Below are 10,423 nucleotides of genomic sequence, written 5' to 3'. Positions count from 1 at the left end.
GTCGATCTCGAACCCATTGTTGATGTGACGACTTATATTGAATTTTGTAACTAGCTCATCAAGATTGTAACTTGCTTAGCTAAATGAATTGTGGGGTTCAGTCCCTGAGCCCATTATGTGCCTCTGTAACCCTTTCCACTACCGCCCACAAGATGGGTATGGGGTGCATGATAAATGAACTAAACTAACTAGTCGCAACATGGTTTAATAAATGGCCGTTCATGTTTAACAAATTTTACTATCTTTTTATTCTAGCATTGTTGAGGCAGTTGACAGTGGTAAGGATTGTGATGTTGTGTACCTTGACTTTAGCAAAGCTTTTGATACAGTGCCACATGAAAGACTGATTAAAAAGATAGAGGCTCATGGTATTGGGGGGTGCTATATTAAGCTGGATTAGGGCATGGCTATACCAAATGAAACAGAGAGTTAGTATAAATGAAGTCAAGTCAGAGTGGGAAAATGTTGTAAGTGGAGTACCTCAGGGCTCTGTCCTGGGACCTCTGTTGTTTATAATATATATAAATGATTTAGATTCAGGTTTGAGTAGCAACATTTGCAAATTTGCCGATGATACAAAAATCGGTAGGGAAATTAATACGGAAGAAAACTCACTGTCTCTTCAAGTTGATCTAAATAGGGTTTTGAAATGTCAAAGGATTGGCAGATGCAGTTTAGTGCTGATAAATATAAAGTTCTGAGGCTAGGTAATAATGATAGAGTAACAAGATACGAGCTAGATGGTGTTGAGATAAGAACATAAGAAGATAAGAACAAAGGCAACTGCAAAAGGCCTATTGGCCCATACGAGGCAGCTCATATCTATAACCGCCCAATCCCACTCATATACATGTCCAACCCGCGCTTGAAACAATCGAGGGACCCCACCTCCACCACGTTACACGGTAATTGGTTCCACAAATCAGCTCATCAAGTTACCGAACCAGTATTTACCCAAGTCTTTCCTAAATCTAAATTTATCCAATTTATACCCATTGTTTCGTGTTCTGTCTTGTTTTGATACTTTTAATACCCTATTAGTATCCCCTTTGTTATGTCCATTCATCCACTTGTAAAGCTTTCACTTTTGAAAGGTCCTGTCAAAGATTGTTACTTCTACCACGTCGCTGATTAATTTTTTTACTGCAAGGTGCGTGGCGTTGCAAAGTTTTGGCTGGTTGATATTTTGCAACATGATAATTGTATGTGACTTGTATGTGACTGACTCGCTCTGAAAATTAGACTGAATAATATTGTTTAGTTTGTAGACGACTTTGTTCTTGGCCGCAAGAACAGCTCGTTTATTCAGCCAATCGTCATTCTTTTAATTGGTTTAAATATTGGGAAATACTTTTTTCAACCAATTCTTCTTTTGACGTCACTAAAATTTAGAAGTTATGAGACAATGAAATTCGTCCTGAGGTCAGATCAACGGGCACGTTAACGTTCCCAATTTCTAGCAATTGATGTGAGAATATCTCAGCTGATGGATTGTTTTGCAGCTGGACACGCATATTTGTAGTTAATTTTAACGTTTTTACGTGGCGCCAAAAAGTAGAGTATTTCAGGCAAGCATTTATTTTGTCCGCCAGTGTCAATAGAGGAATTTCAGGTAATGTTTGCCTGAAATCTCCAACTTGCAACATTATTGCATTCCCATATGGTCTGATGTTTCCACTCAAATCTTGCAATGATCGATCAAGAGCTTCGAGCGATTTTTTGTGGGCCACTGTGCATTCATTCCAAACAATAAGTTTACATTTCTGCAATACTTTTCCCATGCCGGATGCTTTGGAAATGTTGCACGTGGGAGTTTCAATGAATTGCATGTTCAATGGCAATTTGAAAGCCAAAGTAGCAGTTCTTCCACCTGATAACAATGTCGCAGCTATTCTGAACGATGCAAGAGCTAAAGTTATGCCATTTTGGGATCGAAATGCTGCTAGAATCAACCTAATTAGGAAGGTTTTACAATTCCTTTTGGCGCATCTAAGCAGATTTCTCCAAACCCGTTATTGACAGTTTGAATTATTTGATTGTAAATGAATTTTCGCTCAAGCATTAGCTTAGGAAAATTTGATTGCACATACGACAACAGATCACCAGCGTTGTAATTTTGTTCACGACGCAATTCTACATTAAACGAAGCAGCACCAGATCGATTCGGCGATGGTATATCCAATTGATTTAGAACTTTGTTCGCGATTCCTAAGCACAAATTTTCAATCATTATCAACGCTTCGTTGTAGATTTATGCTGTGAATCCAAGTTCATATATGAATTTTCTTTGCGTATTCGATGGATAATATCTTCAGCCATGTGTGATTTATATTTCTCCCATAACTCAGTTGGAGATGAAGGAGATGGATTGAAGGCGATGGGAGCAGGCAATCAATATGATTGCAAATAATGCACGAATTTGATTTGTATGTGACGTGTTGGACGTCACTAATGCATACATCCCAGTGTTGGTCGTTCTCCAATAAATTCAGAGCTTGACATGCACTACGGAAAGTGGCATGTGTAACGCCGTTGACAAGTCTCAATGGTTGGAAAGACGTCGAACCGGGCACATTTACCAACAGCATGCAAAGAAAGAAGCATTCATCTTGATTGGGATGCACGGTGTAGTCTGCCAATTGTAGTTTGTTTGAATATGCCAGGTTGTCCATCGACTCGCTCTCCTCGTTTGCGTCGTTCAAATAATTTTCTACTGGCATTCCATGTGTAATACGTAGGCACTTCCGAATACAGCAGTGTTTTCGCAAACGCATCATTTTGACAAATCGTGAAGAAAGCAGTTAACGTTGTAGCCGGTGGATTCATAGCTGTTTGCTGCAAATTTGCAGCTGTGAAATAAACGTGTTGTCCATTTTCTTGGTTTCAAAATATAAACAAAAAATACTATCGAAATATTTATAGTCAAATGCAAATCAATCGACACAGCTCAATTTCACCACCAATTGCACTGACAATTAAGAACAGTTAAAAAAAAACGAAAAACATAAACTATACCCACGAAATGAACAGTATGGTAAAAATTACAACTCAATTCAAACACAACATCACACAAAATAATTAAATCAAAATGAAAATAAATGAAAATCTATGGAAATTCAATTTATCAATGGAATCGGAAACATTGAAATGGAATCGTAATATATTTTGTATATCGTAAGTTACTTTTACGTGCAACAGATGGCACTGTTTTTCATTAAGGAATGTTTTTACCTGTTACACATGTGGCATCTATATAGTAGGCCTATAAAAACACGCACGTATTCGAATGGAACGTTGTGTCAAAATTTCAAAGCAATCGGTGAAGAACTTATGGAGATTACAGCGTGTGTTGCTCTTATGTCCAACAGATGGCGAAGTTTTAAAAAAAAAAACATGTTTTTTCCTGTCACAGGTGAGGCATGTATATAGTAGATATAGAAAAAGATGCGCCTATTCAATTGCAACGTTATGTCAAAATTTCAAAACAATCGGTAAAGTGGTTTCGAAGATTTCTCTCACATGAAAAACACAGCTTTTCAGAAAAAGCATGTTGTTTTTTATCCATCACAGACGTGATATCTATATAGTATGTACATAAAAATCTGGCCGGATGCGAATGGGACATTGTGTGAAAATTTCAAAGCAAACAATGAAGAACTTTCGGAGATTAGCGATTTTGAACAAACGAACATTTCCATATATATATATATATATATATATATATATATATATATATATATATATATATATATATATATATATATATATATGCGAACAAGCCAGAATGGTCCCCTGGACAATATGCAACTGAAAACTCACACCCCAGAAGTGACTCGAACCCATACTCCCAGATGCCACGCAACTGGTATGTACAAGACGCCTTAATCCACTTGACCATCACGACCGGACATAATGAGGTGATAGCCGAGGCTATTTGAACCACCCCACCGCCGGCACTCGGATAGTAATCTTGGGCATAGCATTTTACCAAATCACCTCATTCTTTGGGGCACACGTGAGGAACACAAATGCGAACAAGCCTGAATGGTCCCCAGGACAATATGCAACTGAAAACTCACACCCCAGAAGTGACTCGAACCCATACTCCCAGATGCCACGCAACTGGTATGTACAAGACGCCTTAATCCACTTGACCATCACGACCGGACATAATGAGGTGATAGCCGAGGCTATTTGAACCACCCCACCGCCGGCACTCGGATAGTAATCTTGGGCATAGCATTTTACCAAATCACCTCATTCTTTGGGGCACACGTGAGGAACACAAATGCGAACAAGCCTGAATGGTCCCCAGGACAATATGCAACTGAAAACTCACACCCCAGAAGTGACTCGAACCCATACTCCCAGATGCCACGCAACTGGTATGTACAAGACGCCTTAATCCACTTGACCATCACGACCGGACATAATGAGGTGATAGCCGAGGCTATTTGAACCACCCCACCGCCGGCACTCGGATAGTAATCTTGGGCATAGCATTTTACCAAATCACCTCATTCTTTGGGGCACACGTGAGGAACACAAATGCGAACAAGCCTGAATGGTCCCCAGGACAATATGCAACTGAAAACTCACACCCCAGAAGTGACTCGAACCCATACTCCCAGATGCCACGCAACTGGTATGTACAAGACGCCTTAATCCACTTGACCATCACGACCGGACATAATGAGGTGATAGCCGAGGCTATTTGAACCACCCCACCGCCGGCACTCGGATAGTAATCTTGGGCATAGCATTTTACCAAATCACCTCATTCTTTGGGGCACACGTGAGGAACACAAATGCGAACAAGCCTGAATGGTCCCCAGGACAATATGCAACTGAAAACTCACACCCCAGAAGTGACTCGAACCCATACTCCCAGATGCCACGCAACTGGTATGTACAAGACGCCTTAATCCACTTGACCATCACGACCGGACATAATGAGGTGATAGCCGAGGCTATTTGAACCACCCCACCGCCGGCACTCGGATAGTAATCTTGGGCATAGCATTTTACCAAATCACCTCATTCTTTGGGGCACACGTGAGGAACACAAATGCGAACAAGCCTGAATGGTCCCCAGGACAATATGCAACTGAAAACTCACACCCCAGAAGTGACTCGAACCCATACTCCCAGATGCCACGCAACTGGTATGTACAAGACGCCTTAATCCACTTGACCATCACGACCGGACATAATGGCGGTGGGGTGGTTCAAATAGCCTCGGCTATCACCTCATTATGTCCGGTCGTGATGGTCAAGTGGATTAAGGCGTCTTGTACATACCAGTTGCGTGGCATCAGGGAGTATGGGTTCGAGTCACTTCTGGGGTGTGAGTTTTCAGTTGCATATTGTCCTGGGGACCATTCAGGCTTGTTCGCATTTGTGTTCCTCACGTGTGCCCCAAAGAATGAGGTGATTTGGTAAAATGCTATGCCCAAGATTACTATCCGAGTGCCGGCGGTGGGGTGGTTCAAATAGCCTCGGCTATCACCTCATTATGTCCGGTCGTGATGGTCAAGTGGATTAAGGCGTCTTGTACATACCAGTTGCGTGGCATCTGGGAGTATGGGTTCGAGTCACTTCTGGGGTGTGAGTTTTCAGTTGCATATTGTCCAGGGGACCATTCAGGCTTGTTCGCATTTGTGTTCCTCACGTGTGCCCCAAAGAATGAGGTGATTTGGTAAAATGCTATGCCCAAGATTACTATCCGAGTGCCGGCGGTGGGGTGGTTCAAATAGCCTCGGCTATCACCTCATTATGTCCGGTCGTGATGGTCAAGTGGATATATATATATATATATATATATTAGTATATTTTGGTAGCAGTCTTTCCTGTAGACATATTTTATTAAATATGACCGAAAAAGTAAGATTAATAATTCTAACACGAATTTTCTCAATCTTTCGTACATTATGCTTCACTGTTGGAGGTAAATCAAAAATCACTTCTCCAAAATTCATTTTTATTTCTAGTCTGACGCGACACGGGCGCGTTTCGTAAAACTTATTACATTTTCAAAGACTTCACAAATACACAACTGATTAGAACTTGCGTTTCCCTGATTTTATATCTACATTTGAGTGAGGTGGGAAGGGTGATGTGGCATTACATTTGAGTGAGGTGGGAAGGATGATGTGGCATTAGAGAATATTAATAGGGTATTAAAAGTATCAACACAAGACAGAACACGAAACAATGGATATTGAATAGAAGTGTTTGTAGAAAGCCTATTGGTCCATATTTCTTGATGCTTCTATATTGGAGCGGAGTCTTGAGGTGGGTAGAATATAGTTCTGTATTAATTGGCTGTTGATTGCTGGTGTTGACTTCTTGATGTGTAGTGCCTCGCAAACGTCAAGCCGCCTGCTATCGCTGTATTTATCGATGATTTCTGTGTTGTTTACTAGGATTTCTCTGGCGATGGTTTGGTTGTGGGAAGAGATTATATGTTCCTTAATGGAGCCCTGTTGCTTATGCATCGTTAAACGCCTAGAAAGAGATGTTGTTGTCTTGCCTATATACTGTTTTTTTTGGAGCTTACAGTCCCCAAGAGGGCATTTGAAGGCATAGACGATGTTGGTCTCTTTTAAAGCGTTCTGTTTTGTGCCTGGAGAGTTTCTCATGAGTAGGCTGGCCGTTTTTCTGGTTTTATAGTAAATCGTCAGTTGTATCCTCTGATTTTTGTCTGTAGGGATAACGTTTCTATTAACAATATCTTTCAGGACCCTTTCCTCCGTTTTATGAGCTGTGGAAAAGAAGTTCCTATAAAATAGTCTAATAGGGGGTATAGGTGTTGTGTTGGTTGTCTCTTCAGAGGTTGCATGGCGTTTCACTTTCCTTCTTATGATGTCTTCGACGAAGCCATTGGAGAAGCCGTTGTTGACTAGGACCTGCCTTACCCAACAGAGTTCTTCGTCGACTTGCTTCCATTCTGAGCTGTGGCTGAGAGCACGGTCGACATATGCGTTAACAACACTCCTCTTGTACCAATCTGGGCAGTCGCTTTTGGCATTTAGGCACATTCCTATGTTCGTTTCCTTAGTGTAGACTGCAGTGTGGAAACCTCCGCTCTTTTCCATGACTGTTACATCTAGAAAGGGCAGCTTCCCATCCTTTTCCCTCTCGTAAGTGAAACGCAGCACGGAACTCCGCTCAAATGCCTCCTTCAGCTCCTGCAGACGTCTGACATCAGGTACCTGTGTAAAAATGTCGTCAACATACCTGCAGTATATGGCCGGTTTCAAGTTCATGTCGACTAAGACTTTTTGCTCGATGGTACCCATGTAGAAGTTTGCAAACAGGACACCTAGGGGAGAACCCATGGCGACCCCATCTACTTGCTTATACATGTGCCCATCCGGGCTCAAGAAGGGTGCCTCTTTAGTACAAGCTTGGAGTAGTTTCCTTAGGATATTTTCGGGTATGTCAAGAGGAGTACAGGCTGGATCACGATACACTCTGTCGGCTATCATCCCAATTGTCTCGTCCACTGGTACGTTGGTGAACAGCGATTCTACGTCCAACGAGGCTCTTATTCCTGTGGCCAGTGTGCCCCGCAGTAAGTCAACAAATTCCTTTGGCGACTTCAGGCTGAAGGCACAAGGGACATAAGGAGTCGGCAGACCGTTGAGTCGCTTCGCTAGTCTGTACGTGGGTGTGGGTATCTGGCTAATGATTGGCCGAAGTGGGTTTCCAGGCTTGTGTGTCTTGACATTTCCATACGCATATCCAGGTTTATATTCCCCAATAATCTTTGGCAGGTGAAGTCCTGATTTCTTGGCGTTCACAGTTTCGATTAGTTTGTTGACCTTTGCTTTCAATTCGGCTGTAGTGTCCTTCGTTACCCTTTGGAATTTAGTTTGGTCAGAGAGTATGAGGTTCATTTTCGCCAGATATTCGTCTTTTTTAAGAATGACGTATATTGGCGACTTGTCACCTCTCCTGACAACTATATATATATATAGTTGGGTGGCAAGGGGATATATATATATATATATATATATATATATATATCCCCTTGCCACCCGCCCATAGGGCCCGGGAGGCTCCCATGTGTGTATACGCCACCCACTCACCCAATGTATACTCACATATTGTGTAGTGGGTGTATACCCACTCTTCGTATAGAGGTGGTATATGTATTACCACTCATCTGAGTAGTAAGTGCCACGGCCAGCTGACTATCCCCCCAGCCTCCAACCGCCGCCCACCCTCCAGTCTCCACCCGCCGTCCACCCTCCCGCCCAGCGCCCGCCCATGTCGCAGCTCTCAACAGACAGCCAGGCTTCTCCAAGCCAAGATGAGCCATCAAGCAGGGGTAGACAAGGTAGATGTCAGACGTGTGACAGGGTATGCTATATCCGGGTGAGTGACGATAATGTGCGCCTTCATTACCACAACAGAGCCAGGTGTTTGGGTTCTGGGCGCCCTCCCAGGGAGAACACCAGTCAACAGCCCACACCGCCCGTAAGGCAAAACACCTCCCAGACCTTCATTCCCACAGAAAACTTATTAGAAGCTATCAAAGCAACATCAGCCAGAACCTTGCAACACATCCCTAAAGCAGCCCGCCCCCATGCAGCAGCCAAATTATCTGCCCTCCTGAGAAAGGTCAACGACTCTCCTGGAACGACCCAAGCATGGCACAACCTCCTACTGTTTGGCAACATATGTCTAGCCACCCCTGCAAGGAGAGACAAGATCTTAGCTGCCTCAGTCATCAAAGCTATAAATGATTTTCCCAGGGAGGACAACCAGGTGCGCCTTCCCACTCGTGCGAGAAACACCCACGGCAGGAAGAGCAACAGTGCCATATCCAAGACATCAAAAATCAGAACATCAGTCACCAAGAAAATAGAAGAAGGAAACACTATTGGCGCAATACGAGTCATCACCAGTGAGGACTCAATTGCCGACAGAGATGCCGCAACAGCTCAAGCCCTAAGGGAGAAACACCCACCCAGGGCTCTGCGTGAGGACGACATTGTACAAGTGGGGGCTACCGGAGCAGAACCTCTCTGGGTGGCTGAATCTGTGGTCCATAAAGCAGCCATGTCCTTCCCAACAGGATCAGCAGGTGGGTTCACAGGACTAAAACCCAACCACCTCAAGCAAATGCTCAACCCTGCACTGGGTGACATTGCAAAGAACTTCTTGGTGGAACTAACCAGATTCACCAACACATGTCTAGCTGGCAACATACCAGCGTCCATAAGACCTATCTTTTTTGGAGCATCTCTCTGTGCTCTAAAGAAAAAGGATGGAGGGATCAGGCCGATAGCTGTGGGCAATTCTCTCCGGCGTCTCGTCGCAAAGGCAGCTGCAAGAACAGTTAGTGATGCAGCGGCCAACATGCTGAAGCCAAAACAGCTCGGGTTCAGCATTCCACAAGGGTGTGAGGCGGCAGCCCATGCAGCTCGAGCCTTCATCGCCAACATCACAGACGAAAAGGCCCTTATCAAGCTAGATTTCAAAAATGCCTTCAATTTGGTGCGGAGGGATGCTGTACTCCGTGCGGTTCATAGTCATTTCCCTTCCCTCTACCCTTTTGTACATTCATGCTACAGTATGGACCTTAAGCTACTTTTTGGCAAACATGAAATTGACTCGCGAGAAGGCGTCCAACAGGGTGACCCCCTTGCTCCTCTACTTTTCTGCTTAGTCATCAAACAAGTCACAGAGGTCCTGTTCAGCGAGCTTAACATCTGGTTCTTGGACGATGGTACCCCTAGCTGGTTCCCAAGACTCCCTCCTGGAGCAACCTGTCCTCTTAAAAAGAACGTCAACAGTTGCCGTTTGACTCTACGGCTGTTTTTGGACGTTATTTTATCTTAAACTACGACTATTTTCGCTTCCATGGACTATCTCTTGTTATACAATGAAATACCACACTCTTATTATTCTATAACTCACTGACTATGCTCTGATATATGTTCTTCAAGTAAAAATACATATATTTTGCCTTAATTAGGCCATAATCCAGAAAATTCCAGCCCATCGATCTTTATATTTAGGAAAACATCTAATAAATTTGGAAATGAATTTTTCGTTCGCCGACAGTTTCCTGTTACTATTTAGTCTTTTATGCTATAATGTCGCTGGTCATTGTGACTTTTCCAGGATTTATATATGTTTTGTAGTAGCATTTAGTCACACTACAGTAATTTAACTAATGGGAAACCTTTATAGTCGTCGTAAATTAGTAATAATCATTTATCAAATAATAAATTAGCAAACATGTACAACTTCTTATGTTACGACTTTTCGGGTAGGCCGTTCTGTTTATTTACAACCCCAATGTTTCAAAAAACACAATACTTTTAATATATAAGTGACTAAGTATGCTCTAATACATGGTCCTCAATGAAAATTATGTTTTTTTTTTTCTTAATTTGTCCATAATGAA

The sequence above is a fragment of the Procambarus clarkii genome, chromosome 33 (assembly GCF_040958095.1).
Source record: "Procambarus clarkii isolate CNS0578487 chromosome 33, FALCON_Pclarkii_2.0, whole genome shotgun sequence".
Taxonomy (NCBI): Eukaryota; Metazoa; Arthropoda; class Malacostraca; order Decapoda; family Cambaridae; genus Procambarus; species Procambarus clarkii.
The sequence above is the reverse complement of the archived record's forward strand: the minus strand, read 5'-3'. Positions refer to the sequence as shown.